The sequence below is a fragment of the Myotis daubentonii genome, chromosome 13 (genome assembly GCF_963259705.1).
Source record: "Myotis daubentonii chromosome 13, mMyoDau2.1, whole genome shotgun sequence".
In the NCBI taxonomy this organism is placed as follows: domain Eukaryota; kingdom Metazoa; phylum Chordata; class Mammalia; order Chiroptera; family Vespertilionidae; genus Myotis; species Myotis daubentonii.
Window position 1 is genome coordinate 13,718,084 of NC_081852.1, and position 11,879 is coordinate 13,729,962.

At 56.7% G+C, this 11,879-nt stretch overlaps 1 protein-coding gene across 2 annotated transcripts in view; it reads right to left on the reverse strand.

Moving 5' to 3' along the window:
- TSPAN14 (tetraspanin 14) overlaps nucleotides 1-11,839 on the reverse strand; it is a 57,585-nt gene extending 45,746 nt beyond the window's left edge. For both annotated transcript variants that reach the window (XM_059662186.1, XM_059662184.1), the window contains exon 1: nucleotides 11,719-11,839. The gene's annotated coding sequence lies outside the window, so the exon portion shown is untranslated. The remainder of the gene's footprint in view (nucleotides 1-11,718) is intronic.
- Between the last annotated feature and the right edge of the window lie 40 nt (nucleotides 11,840-11,879).

An 11,879-nucleotide genomic window follows, 5' to 3' on the forward strand; every position in this document is an offset into this window, starting at 1 on the left:
AAAAGAAGAGCACTCTCTGTGCCTAGGCGTGGCTGTTTCTGCCAAAGACCAGATGGCTACTGCTCCCAAAGGGGCTGGTGCAGCTCCCCCCTCCCCAGATCTCACCCGCCCCCCCTCAAATTCTCCCTCCCTCTCTCACACACCTTCAGTGACCAAACAGGTGAGACCTCTCTGTGCCCCACTGTACATGTCACCATCATTCGGACCCAATAAGAGGGCTAAACAAAGAGAAATCTCGGCACCACTGGGGAGATGGGGTTACAGCGGGGGGGGGGGGGGGGGACTGAGGGTGCAGCCAGGGGACTGCATGCCAGTGGCTCAGTGGGAAGATTCATGTCTTAAGTCTTAAGGGCTCCCCACGGTGCTAAGAGACCGCTGCCTGCTGCTTGCTGCCTGCTGCCTGCGATTCAAGAGCCCAGAGAGGGCAGAACAAAGGAATATGGCTGTGGCTCAGGCAGTGGGGGAGGTGACAGGCCAGCCTGCCAGCAAGCAGGCTTTTCTGCAGCTGAGTGCTCGAGAGGAACAGGGGACACTGAGCTGAACACGGAGGTACAAAGGAAAGTGGGGGCCTGCAAGACTTACAACAACCCAGGCACGCGCCTGGCCCCCACCCAAGGGCGCAGCTGGGCTGGGATTGCTCAGGCAGAACCCACTCCCAGAGGCAGCCGGCAGGTGGCTGACAAGACAGAGACAGGGCACCCCTGCTCCTTGCCCAGCTGCTCAGAACTCTTACCCAGGGGGCTTCCAGGCACAGCATGGGGACCCAAGACGGGGGTGGGGGGAGAGTGGAGGCAGGAGAGAGATCTTAACAGAGGTACCCGCAAAGAACAGGGCCCCTCCCCATGTCCAGGGGTGCAGGGGACAGTGGGAGAGGGCAGGGCCCAGGCAGGGCAGCTCACCCAGCATGAGAGAACACAAGAGGGGCCCTGGAGTGGCTAAGATCCCTCCACCAAAGGACTTGGATTAAGCATAACAGGCTCCTGCTGCCAGCAACAATAGCAACACTGCCCCCCTCCCCTCTCCCCTCCCCCAAAGATCCACAATGGGAGGCAGCAGGAAACCAGGGCAGAGCCCATGAATAGCTCCACTGTCAGTCCCCAGGCCCCACCTCCTCAGCCCCACAGGTCAGTCCTAGCTACCACCCTGCCACAATAGAAACCTCTGTGCTGCCAAGGCCCCAAGCCCACACAACAGAGCCGTGGGCATGGGAAGCCCAGGCTTCTCACAGGGCAGCATGTGACAGCAACGGTGGGAGAGACAGACCAGGGCACAGGCCTCAGACCCAGCAGGTCAGGGTCATGTCAGCCACCTTTCTGTGTAGGGGGGTATCTGCCAGCCAGCCCTAAACTCTCCCTGGTTCTTGCCTTTCCCTGCTCAGACGTGGGGCCGCCAGAGCCACACAGGGAGATTATGGTCATCTCAGAGGCACACTGGGGCGGCGAGGATGTGGAAACAGCCAGAGAGCTCCCGGGACTCCCAGGAGGATCACAGCAGATGGCTCCGACATATGCCCCCCCCCTCCCAGGCCAGCCTGCGTCTCTCCTCCCTCGCCCAACCCATCCCAGGAAGATAAGCTCATCTGCCCTCACCCCTGGCTTCTGCCCTGAAAGGAAGCTGCCTGCTCAAAACAAAAAATGCATCTACTGTTTACACCACGTGCCTTCTACCCAGGCTTTTAAAGTCACAGGGTGGCAATCAGACCCAAAGCAGCCTGAAGCAGCTTGAAGCCACAGCGCAGAGAGGCAGGAGATGGGGAATCCCAGAGCAGCGGAAGGTCCAGGGAGGCCAGGATGGGAGGCCTGACCCTCACACCAACCCCTGAAACTGCTCTTCTAAAAGCTGATTCCCAGCTCCAGCTGGTTTCTCAGCCAGGACTCCCCAGTCATGTCCTGCCCGAGTCCTGCAAACTCCTGCAGCTGCTCAAATCCACATAATGAGAAGCTGGTTCCCAACCCATCCCTCTCTGGCTCTGGCTGCCTCTTTACCCTCTTCTATCACACTTTTGCATGCACAGGCCTCATGGCCCACAGGGCACAGCCACAGGCTGCAAACAGCAGGTGCTGCGGAGACTGGCTGACCTGAGCTGAAACAAAGACAGGCGCAGTGGGAACCGGCACCCTCACACCCACTGTGGTCCCTCCAGCTCTAGGCTCCAACTGCAGACATACAAGAGCCCGCCAAAGGAAAAACTTGGGATCTATCGTTCCCCCTTTTGGACCCAAAACAGTGTGTTTCTTTTCCCCTTAAGCACTCAACGCATGAAACCCTCAGCTAGCCATCTCCACGCCAGAGCTATGAGCATGTACGAGCAAGGCCTTCCCACAGCTCGGCCCCTGAAACAAAAGACTGGAAGCAGCCTCCATGTCCATCAACAGGGGGCTAAAGTGAGTCGCAGTTTACCACAGAGCAATAACAGGGAAGGGCCTCCACTGTGTGTGCTGAAATGGGGCAACCCCAACGTACACTTTAGAGTGAAAACCAGTAAGTGCAGAACAGCGTAGTTAGCAAACGCGCAAGGGAATAAACCAGGGCCACGTACAGAGACGCTTGACTAGGCACCCAGCATCTGGGGACGGAGCCCCAGGGGAGCAGAACTGAAGGGGTCAGGGATGAAATACTCATTTTCACTGTTTTTGTAAATAAAAATGTTAACCTAAATTGACATTTAAAATCCCTAAGTTTATGGCTGGAGACACCAAAACTTTTACCTGGAGCTCTCTGCAACCAGTGTCTGGTGTCTCTCCAGAACAGGGAACCGTGGGGGACGGAGGGAAAGGGAGAACCAGCCCCCAGAACAGACTCACCAGCTCAAGAGAGCGAACTAGCTCCCTACCCACAACTCCTCCCCAAGTCCCAAAATAGAAGGTTTTCCTAGGAAGACCAAGAACAGACTCTGACAAAGGCAGAAGGGAAACCTGAAGTCGTTCCACGCGGAGGACCATCTGCGCCTGATCCGTGGGGAGAGTGTGCGACTCCCAGGTTCGGGCAAGGGGTGGGGAGGCTTTGCGAGCCAGGCCTCTGCAGGAACCCTCCTCAGGGCTCTCCCAGTCAGCAGGAGGCTCAAGGTCCTAAGGTTCTGAGCCCAGCCCAATTTTAGCAGCTAAAGACAGCTATTTCCACAGATTTCTAGGCCTGGCCCAACTCCAAGAGCAGGCTAAAAACAGTTTCTCCAAAATCCCAGCTCAAAACCCCAATCCCTTAACCAATGAAACCCATGTACCTTCGGGAAATGGAAGCTGCAGAATGCAGTCCTGAGATGGATTTTGTATTTATTCCCTCCTAAGGGATGCATGTATGTTGTTGAAAGCCTCCTTTAACCGGCGCATCAATAAATACGCTGCACTAGAAGCACTGATGTACTTCCTCCAAGTGATTTTCCCTCTAAGGAACAATACAATAACCATCCCAGTCTCCCGCCCCCTGTCTGGGCTATGACAATGCCTGCTAGAACTAGGCCCCGCCTGGCCACTAGGGTGAGGCCATTTGGGGGGCAGGGAGTGAGAGTGGAGCTCTTTCTACCTAGCAGAACTCCTCTGTCTCTCCCCTCTCCTCCCCCCCCCCCCCCCCCCCCCCCGCCCAGCCAGGTCACCAGAGCGGGCACTGAGGTCTATGATCTCAGGCTCACAGACTGCCCTGGCCACAGAGACACAGATTGGAAAGAAAGAAGGTATGTGTTTGGCTCACCTATCTCGTAAGATGCTTTCTGGCGACTGCTCAGTGTTCAATAAGTAACCCCCAAATTAAGAAGCACAAATGAGATTTCACAAGTAGAATCACACGGGCACTTGGAGCCCTCAGACCTTGGCTGCTGGGAATAAGTTCCGCCCCCATCACACACCAGGTCCACTGCCGTGCAAAGCCCTCAGCAGCTCGTGCACAGAATCCTACAACCCTCCATCAGACCGAGACCAGCCCCTCCAACCTTCTTCCCGCGTGAGTGGGCAGGGCTCCACACCCAGGTGGGCGCTGATGTTCAACAAACCAAATCCTGCAACCTCAGGTGGCACCCGTCTTCCCACAGAGTGCTGCAGGCCTGCCCACCCCAGCCCTGTACCTAGGAACATGCCACTCCCTCCCCCTTGCTCCCTTGGGAATGAATACCCCACCACTAACACCAACTCTTTTATTGCCATGCACCCTCAAAAACTTATCTGAGTTTATAGCATTACTAGTATTTCACAGGAAACAGCTGGGACAGCAGAAAATGACTGGCAGGCAGGACAGCCGCACAGGGCCAGCTTCTGTTACCACCACTGTGCCCTGCAGGAGCTGAAGCCAGTGGAACCCTCGGGAAATCGGGAAGGGCCCCACCCACAGCCAACAGGCTTTCTTCACACACCCTTTTTCCTCACAACAGGTTCCTAAAAAGCTGGCTGTTGAGACAGGAGCAGAAGATCCACCAAACAGGGACAACTGTGCAGGTCCGGCCAAGGAGAGGAGGGGCAGAGAGCCAGGAGGAGCCCCGGGCGTGGAGGGGGAAGAAGGAGGTTGGGCGGGGCAGGGATCACAAGGCCTCCGCCAGGGGAAGGAAGAGGGGTATCCGGCCAGAAGGCCCCTGCAGTGCACAATCCAGGCAGGGGGAGAAGATCTCCCTGGGTTCTAGCTCAGACAAATGAGACAGTGAGTCCCTAGGGGTGGGAGAGGGAGAGATCCATAAAGTTGTCAGACAGGTTTGCCCAGAATAGGGAGAGCAGGAAACACAAGGTACAGAGGCCAAGGGAGGAGGGTCAAGCAGGGAGGGTTGTCCAGACTCAAGTGGCTGTGGTCCGGCAACAGTCCTGGCAGCGGGAGCCAGCGCCGAGGGGCCCCAGGGAACCAAGGCCCCAGGCCCACTCCGATTCAGGGTGCAGAGGGGCAGTCCGCCAGCAGAGCGAGGGAGCCAAGGGACAAGGAGCCAGCAGATGTGGAAAAGGACAAAGGTTTCCAGAAACAGGGGTGATGCCCACAAAGGAGACCACTCCTGGGGGACAAGTGTGGTGGTGATGGGCTCAGGCCAGTGGCCGAGCCGTGGGCGACACTGAAGGCCGGGCAGCTAGCCTCCGCATGCCGAGTCTCTCCTTGACCTAGCTTTCGGCGGGCACTTCTGAGCCCTCTGCTCAACTAGGCCGACCTTAGGGGTAGAGTCGTTGCAGAGTCCAGTTCTTAGCAAAAATCCTGCTAAGTCAGTTTAGCCAGGCCCCCCCCACCCTCAGTTCTGATCACCCTCCGTTCTGACAAAATTTCTCCCCTTCCTCATGGCATATGCCCCAGGTAATCCCTGGCCTGCCTATTAGGTTGAACAGGCAAGAATCCTGTTGGGTCAGTTAGCAGAGAATTACCCTCTCAGAAATCTCCACCCATTGACCGTCCCACTCTGCTCCTTGGCTATAAACTCCCACTTTTGTTTGTTATACTTGAGGATGAGCCCAATCTCTTTCCACTACAAAACCCCATTGTAGTAGCCCTTAAACCTGTCACAATCGTCCTTAATAACGTCTGCCTTATTGTTTTGCCAAGTGTCATAATAATTGTTTTCTTAATCGTATGGAGCTCCAAGTCTTCCTGGACCCCTCACCCAGAGTGTAAGAACCACCTGGGCTGGGGCTGGCCTCCCCACCAAGCCTTAGGGACAAACCCTGTCTCCCTGCCCAAGGGGTGAGGGGCTGAAACCAGACATCCAATCCACAGGCCAGCCAGACACTAGGGGGGGTCACCTGGAGAGGAAACGGGGTCTCTTTCCGGGCCATGGTCCTTCAGTGGGCAACCAGGGCCTCTCCTTGGCACAGCTGGTGGCAGCAGCGGGGAGGCACAGAAGGAACAGGGTCCAGGTTGGGAATCAAAACACTCCTCCTGCCCTGGCTGGTTTGGCTCGGTGGACAGAACTTTGGCCTGCGGACTGAAGGGTCCCGGGTTCAATTCCGGTCAAGGGCTCATGCCCAGGTTGTGTGCTCGATCCTCAGTGGGGGGTGTGCAGGAGGCGGCCGATCAATGATTCTCTCTCATCATTGATGTTTCTCTCTCTCTCTTCCTCTCTGAAATCAATAAAAATATATTTTAAAAAAATACTCCTGCTGAGAAAAGTCACATCACAGCAGCTCTGCTGCAGGCGTGGGGAGCCCAGGGGTCCTCCCTAGGAGGCCCAAATCTGAAGCTAGGGTTTTCACTTGCTTATTTCCACTTGCCGCTTTCCAATAATCCCAGGTGTCCTGAGGTGGCCTGTGGGTTTCTAATGCTCTATGTGCAGGCCCCGCACCCCGCACCTTGGGTCTGTGTCCTGGATAAGCTGCTCCCTCTGCCCTCCCTGGCTCACCGTTCAGACCCCAGGCTATAGATGAAAGAGATTAAGGGGACTCTCATTTAATTCTGTCTGCTGTGAGGGCCCCTCTTTGGGGTGTTAGGATTAGGAATTCCTCAAAGCCTCTTTACAGATGCTTTCTGGGCTCTGCAGAGTAGATCAGCGCGGGCTCCATTAGCTGGTACACAGGGAAAACCCAGAGAGGAGGTTCACCAAATCTCTCCTCTGATCCCCTCCTGCCCAGCCTCTTGCCCTGGCCTGCCCCTCCCCAGCCTTACTGAAACAGGAAAGCCCAGCCTCAGCTCTCCCAAATTCCAGGGACACCGAGTCTGAGGTGACACCAGGAGCTCACCTGTTACCCAGGATCCCAGAGGCCACTTTAGAGCCACTGGCTCTCAGCCACTCAGCCCAGGCTGACAGAGCCCACGGAGGGAGGAGGCGGTCCCTTCAGCTAAGTGGCTGATGGACGCCAGGGCTCTCCCCGGCTGCTCAGGGAGGCAGAACAGACCTCAAGAAGTGAAGTTTTAACTCCAGCAGGCCCAGGCCCGCTGAAGCTGAGAATACCAGGCCTACTGCCTCTAAGACAGCAGTTCTCAACCTGTGGGTCGCGACCCCTTTGGTGGTCGAACGACCCTTTCACAGGGGTCGCCTAAGACCATCCTGCATATGAGATATTTACATTACATTTCATAACAGTAGCAACATGACAGTTATGAAGTAGCAACGAAAATAATTTTATGGCTGGGTCACAACATGAGGAACTGTATTTAAAGGGCCAGAAGGTTGAGAACCACTGAAGACCAGAGCACTGCCCAGCCTGGCCCAGCCCCCTAAGCCCACCCGGCCCAAGAGCAGAGGAAGTGGGGTTCCCAAATCAGCTGCTGGTGAGCACGCTGCTGAGTCAGCAGTGGGGCGGCGGCAGTCCCAGCGCCAGGCCTAACCCTGGGCTCCAGCTGCTGCTTCTCCAACCTGAAGGGCATGCCTCTGCTTCACAGCGACCCAAGAGAGGCCGAAAGGGCAGATTCCTCCCACTTTACAGATGAGAAAACCAAGTCCAGGAGGAAAAATAAATAAAAATCAAAGGCTTACCTACGTCACTCGGCCAGAAAGTAGACACACACAGCTCAAAAGCTGCCTCACCACTATCCACTCTACACGTGAGCAGTGTTATTCATCTTCACGTGGCAAAATACCACAAAATACCACGTGCGGGCGCGCACGTATAGTGCAATTGAAACTTCGTGGCCCATGCGCAGAAGTCGGTATTTTGTGGAAGAGCCACACTCAAGGGGCCAAAGAGCCGCGTGTGGCTCGCGAGCCACAGTTTGCCGACCACTGACCTAGACCAAAGATTCTCAAAGCCCTGCTCTACGCAGTCTCCTGGGGACTCTGATGACCAACCGAGAATGGGTCCACTGTTTAGACAGCCATCACCTCTCCCTCTATTCCAGATGACAAAACAGAGCCCCTGAGAGAAAAGGAAATATAAGGATACTGAGCAGCCCACGGCGCAGAAGTACCTGAGGTCTCACCATTCCACCAGTGTTTCCGGGCCCTGCTGGATGGCACCAAGCGGTGACAAAGCACAGAAGCAAGGTCCAGAGCGTGGCCAGCTCCTTACTACCCGCAAAGGTGATCCAAATGAAAAATGCAGCCGAAACGGGTTTGGCTCAGTGGATAGAGCGTCGGCCTGCGGACTGGGGGGTCCCAGGTTCCATTCCAGTCAAGGGCATGTACCTGGGTTGCGGGCACATCCCCAGTGGGAGGTGTGCAGGAGGCAGCTGATCGATGTTTCTCTCTCATTGATGTTTCTAACTATCTCACTTCCTCTCTGTAAAATATCAATAAAGTATATTTTTTTAAAAATGCAATTAACAAAGGGGTTCTACCCCTTCTACAAGCCAGAGAACCAGCCCTGCACGCCAGCCTGTTCTCCATGTGACTCCATCCTTTGTAACCTTACCACCCCTCCCTTCCGCACCCCTAGGCCTGCAAGCCCAGGCCCAGACCCAGAAGTGGAAGTGGAAGGGCAGAGCCATAGGGGTGCCTCTTCATGCTCCTGCGTCTAGGAAAGGCCCCTCATGGCCACATACAAGTAGAGCACAGGGAAGTCCAAGGTCTGATGTGCCAGGGCAGGGAGGGGAACAGGAGCCTGCTTCCCTTCCCACGGGCATTCATCTCACTCTTTAAAGGCCACCAAGGAACAGGGATCCTCATCCCAGTTCACAGCCCCAGGCCAGGAGCTGAGCACCTGCTTGTTAAGAATTCCTGGCCCAGGACACTAGTCCTTGGGCCCACAAATGAGTGAATGAATGAATGAATGAATGAATGAATGAATGAATGAGTACAAGATGACCCAAGGAACTTGACGACCCTAAGAACTCAAGTAACTTACACCCAGGGCCCAGGAGCAAGCTGCCTCTGCACACTATCTCTCACTACCCTAACATACATTCTTGTCCACCACCTCTCTGCTGTTCAAATGTGGCACCTCAATTCATCTTTGACCTAAACAATATTTCTTGATTAATTCATGATCAATGTTCCTGATGACACAGGAACATGTAACACGTGGACCTCAGGAAGAAGTCCCAGTGGAAGGCACAGTGGTAGGCAGATGGCAGCATTCATGCTACTCACCAAATGTTTTCAATCCTCTTCCCCTCCCCATTTTGTAGGTAAGCATAGCCATGTGACTGCTTTGGGCACTGAAATGCCACTTCTAGGTGGAAGGTTTAAGGACTTGAATGAGATTCAGCGTTCTCTTGTCCTTCTGTCCACGTGGATAGGAATGTTTCAATTAATCCACATGGGTCCCACAGTGAGAACAACATAAAGCAGATATGCAATAGGTGTGGTGTGAGCAAGAAATAGTCCTCTGTTGCTTTAAGCCCCTGAAATTTGGGGACTGATACCACAGTAAACCCTGACCTATCTAGACAGTCACAGACACTCGCCAACTTTCTGTGCAGTGCACGTCTTCCCTTTCCCCAGCCCCCCAGTGTGGGAGACAAAAACTCTATCGCCAATCAGCAGGGGTTCAGGGGTACCTGCTATGTGCCCAGACAGATGAGATGCTCTCAGAAGCAGGGGATATAAGGGCAACCTGCACTAGACTTAACTAGTCCCGGGGTGGGCCAGGCTTATTCGGTGTAGTAATCAACTTTAATCACTTCCGAGAAGACAGCAGTATCTAGATTAGAATTGAGGAAACCCAGCTCACACTGTGACCTCCCTGGCATTCACATTATCTACCGTACTCTGTCTTTTCAAGAATGAAGTGAGTTAATACAAGTGAAGTTTCTGGGATGGTGCTTGGTATAAGTCTCAAGAAACTCACTATTACTAAACGCTAAACCTTCCATATAATTGCTGTAAGCTTGTCCATAATCTCCACGAGATTTTAAACCCAGCAGAGGTTTCCCTGGACTGGCACAATGGCACTCCGGAGGCACTGCCAACCTGAATTCTACCTCAAAGTTAAACAAGCAACAAGTCAAATCTCAGGACCTGGTAGCCTAGCGTTAGACCTCAGGAGATGTTCCAGAGCCCAGGTCCCTGCACTCCCTGCTCCCTGGCCTTCGTGGGGAGTTCACCCCCACCACAGACGTGCACAGGGGCCCCCTCCCCTCCCACACAAACATGGGAAGGGAGGCACCCTCACCTGTCCTGAGCGATTGGCACAGGTGTTCAGATAAAAGCGGAACTTCCTGGGCAGCAAACCCTTCTGCACCCCTCCCCTCCTTCCCATGCTTCCTAGAGGCAGCCACAGACCTCCAGAGCAGCAGCGGCCTGAACTCCTGTTGGCCTGGAAGCTGCTGCGAAGCTGAACCCAAGCTCAGATCCACACTGTGAGTACCGACTCCATGTCCAGCCCGGGCTTGAAGACCACACGGAGCTTCCAGCCAGCAGGCAGTTGTGGGCCTGGAACAGTGCTTGCAGCAGCTCCCGGCCTCCTGGCCCCCACAGTCTCAATCATGCTTTGTTCAACAGACCGATGATCACCTCTGGTGACCCAGCAGTGGGGTTCAGAGATGTGGGGATGACTAGATCTGAAAGTGGGGTGCAACAAAGGATGACGCAGTAAGAGGGAAAGCCACACTGGTAGTCTGGGCTTCCAAGGCCTGTCTCCAGACCTTATGGATCCTCAGCTCGGGACGAAACTCGGCGACAGCTGGCAGAGACGCTGGAAGAGCAGATCAGTCGGTGATGGAAGAACATGAGCCTCATTCTGAGAGTGGCAGGGCCCAGGAGGATCCCTAAAGGGAAAGGCACCTCAGGGGCTGGCTGAATGTAGAGGGGATGCGGGGGTGCTGGGGGGTGCTCTGATGGCCTAGGCCCACGTCTCTTCACAAATAGGGAAAGGTGGCCCTCCCACTCAGCAGGCACTAAATTTCCCAACTTTGAGGTCAAGAGGGAGGGGAAGGCTACTTTTGCGGATTTGGCAGACAGCTCCACCCACTCCCTCCTACCAGCCCCAGGCAGCCCCCATCTCTGAAGGGAGAAAACCCCTAGAGCAGACCAGAGGAGAGAGGGCACCCACAGAGGCTCCAGGGCAGTGCATTCACGGCACTGGACAGCCAGCTACCAGGCCAGCACTAGGGTGGACAACTCTCCCCGGCCACCCCACCCAGCCAGGCCCCTACACACACCCAGCATGACTGCTCCTAGCCAGAGACCAACTTCACTTCCCGGAGATACGTGTCCCAGCGGTCCCAGAGCCAAAGTGTGTGTGTACACACACTTTCTAGCCACCGGCATCCCTTCCCTCCCGAGCCAACTCAGTAGCCACAGACCCAACTCGACCGAAGCTCCAGTTAGGTCAGGAGTCGGACTTCACTCCCAGGCACAACCCCAAACGACCAACACGGAGAAGCTGGGTCACCACCTACTCAAACTCCAAGCCCGTGCCAGGCAGCGTGGTGCGCACCCCCGCGTTGGGCGACTTGTGGCACCCACGGCGGGGGAGGGGGGGCGGCCCTCCCAGGTCCCCGCCACCCTCCACGCCTGGCCCTAGCGGCGCGGCCGAGGTCCGTGAGCGGCCGAAGGAGCGCCCACCCAGGGCTCGCAGCGGGGACCCGGGCAGAGCCCAGCGCGCGGTCCAGCCCCCCCCTCACCCTCACCAGCCGGGCCGGCGCGCGCCCGTCCGGAAACGCGGAAAGGGCGACGGCGACCGAACCCCGGCTGCCAGCCGGGGGCCCGCGGTGGCTCACTCCGCCCAGCGCCCGAGTTCGTCTCCGCGGGGTCCGGGCCAGGCCTCCAGCCCCTCGCGGGCGATCGGGGCGAACAAAGCCAGCGCCGCCCGCAGGGCCGCCCGGGCAGGAGCGAGGGAACCCCAGGGACCGAGCCCGACCTGGGGAGCAGCCCGCGTCCCCGGAGGGTCGGCCTCAGACAATGAGGGGGGCAGGGCCCGACGCTCCCTCGGGGCTCGGCGCGCTACTCACCCGGGCGCGGCGGCGGCGACGGCGGCGGCGGGGCCCGGCTCGGCCGAGGAAGTTGGAGCAAGTTCGGCGGCGCGGGGCGGGAGGGCGCGACTCCGGCCGGCCGAGCGCGGGGCGGGGCGCGGAGGGCGGGGCCGGGGGCGCGGCGGCTGAGGGGGCGCCAC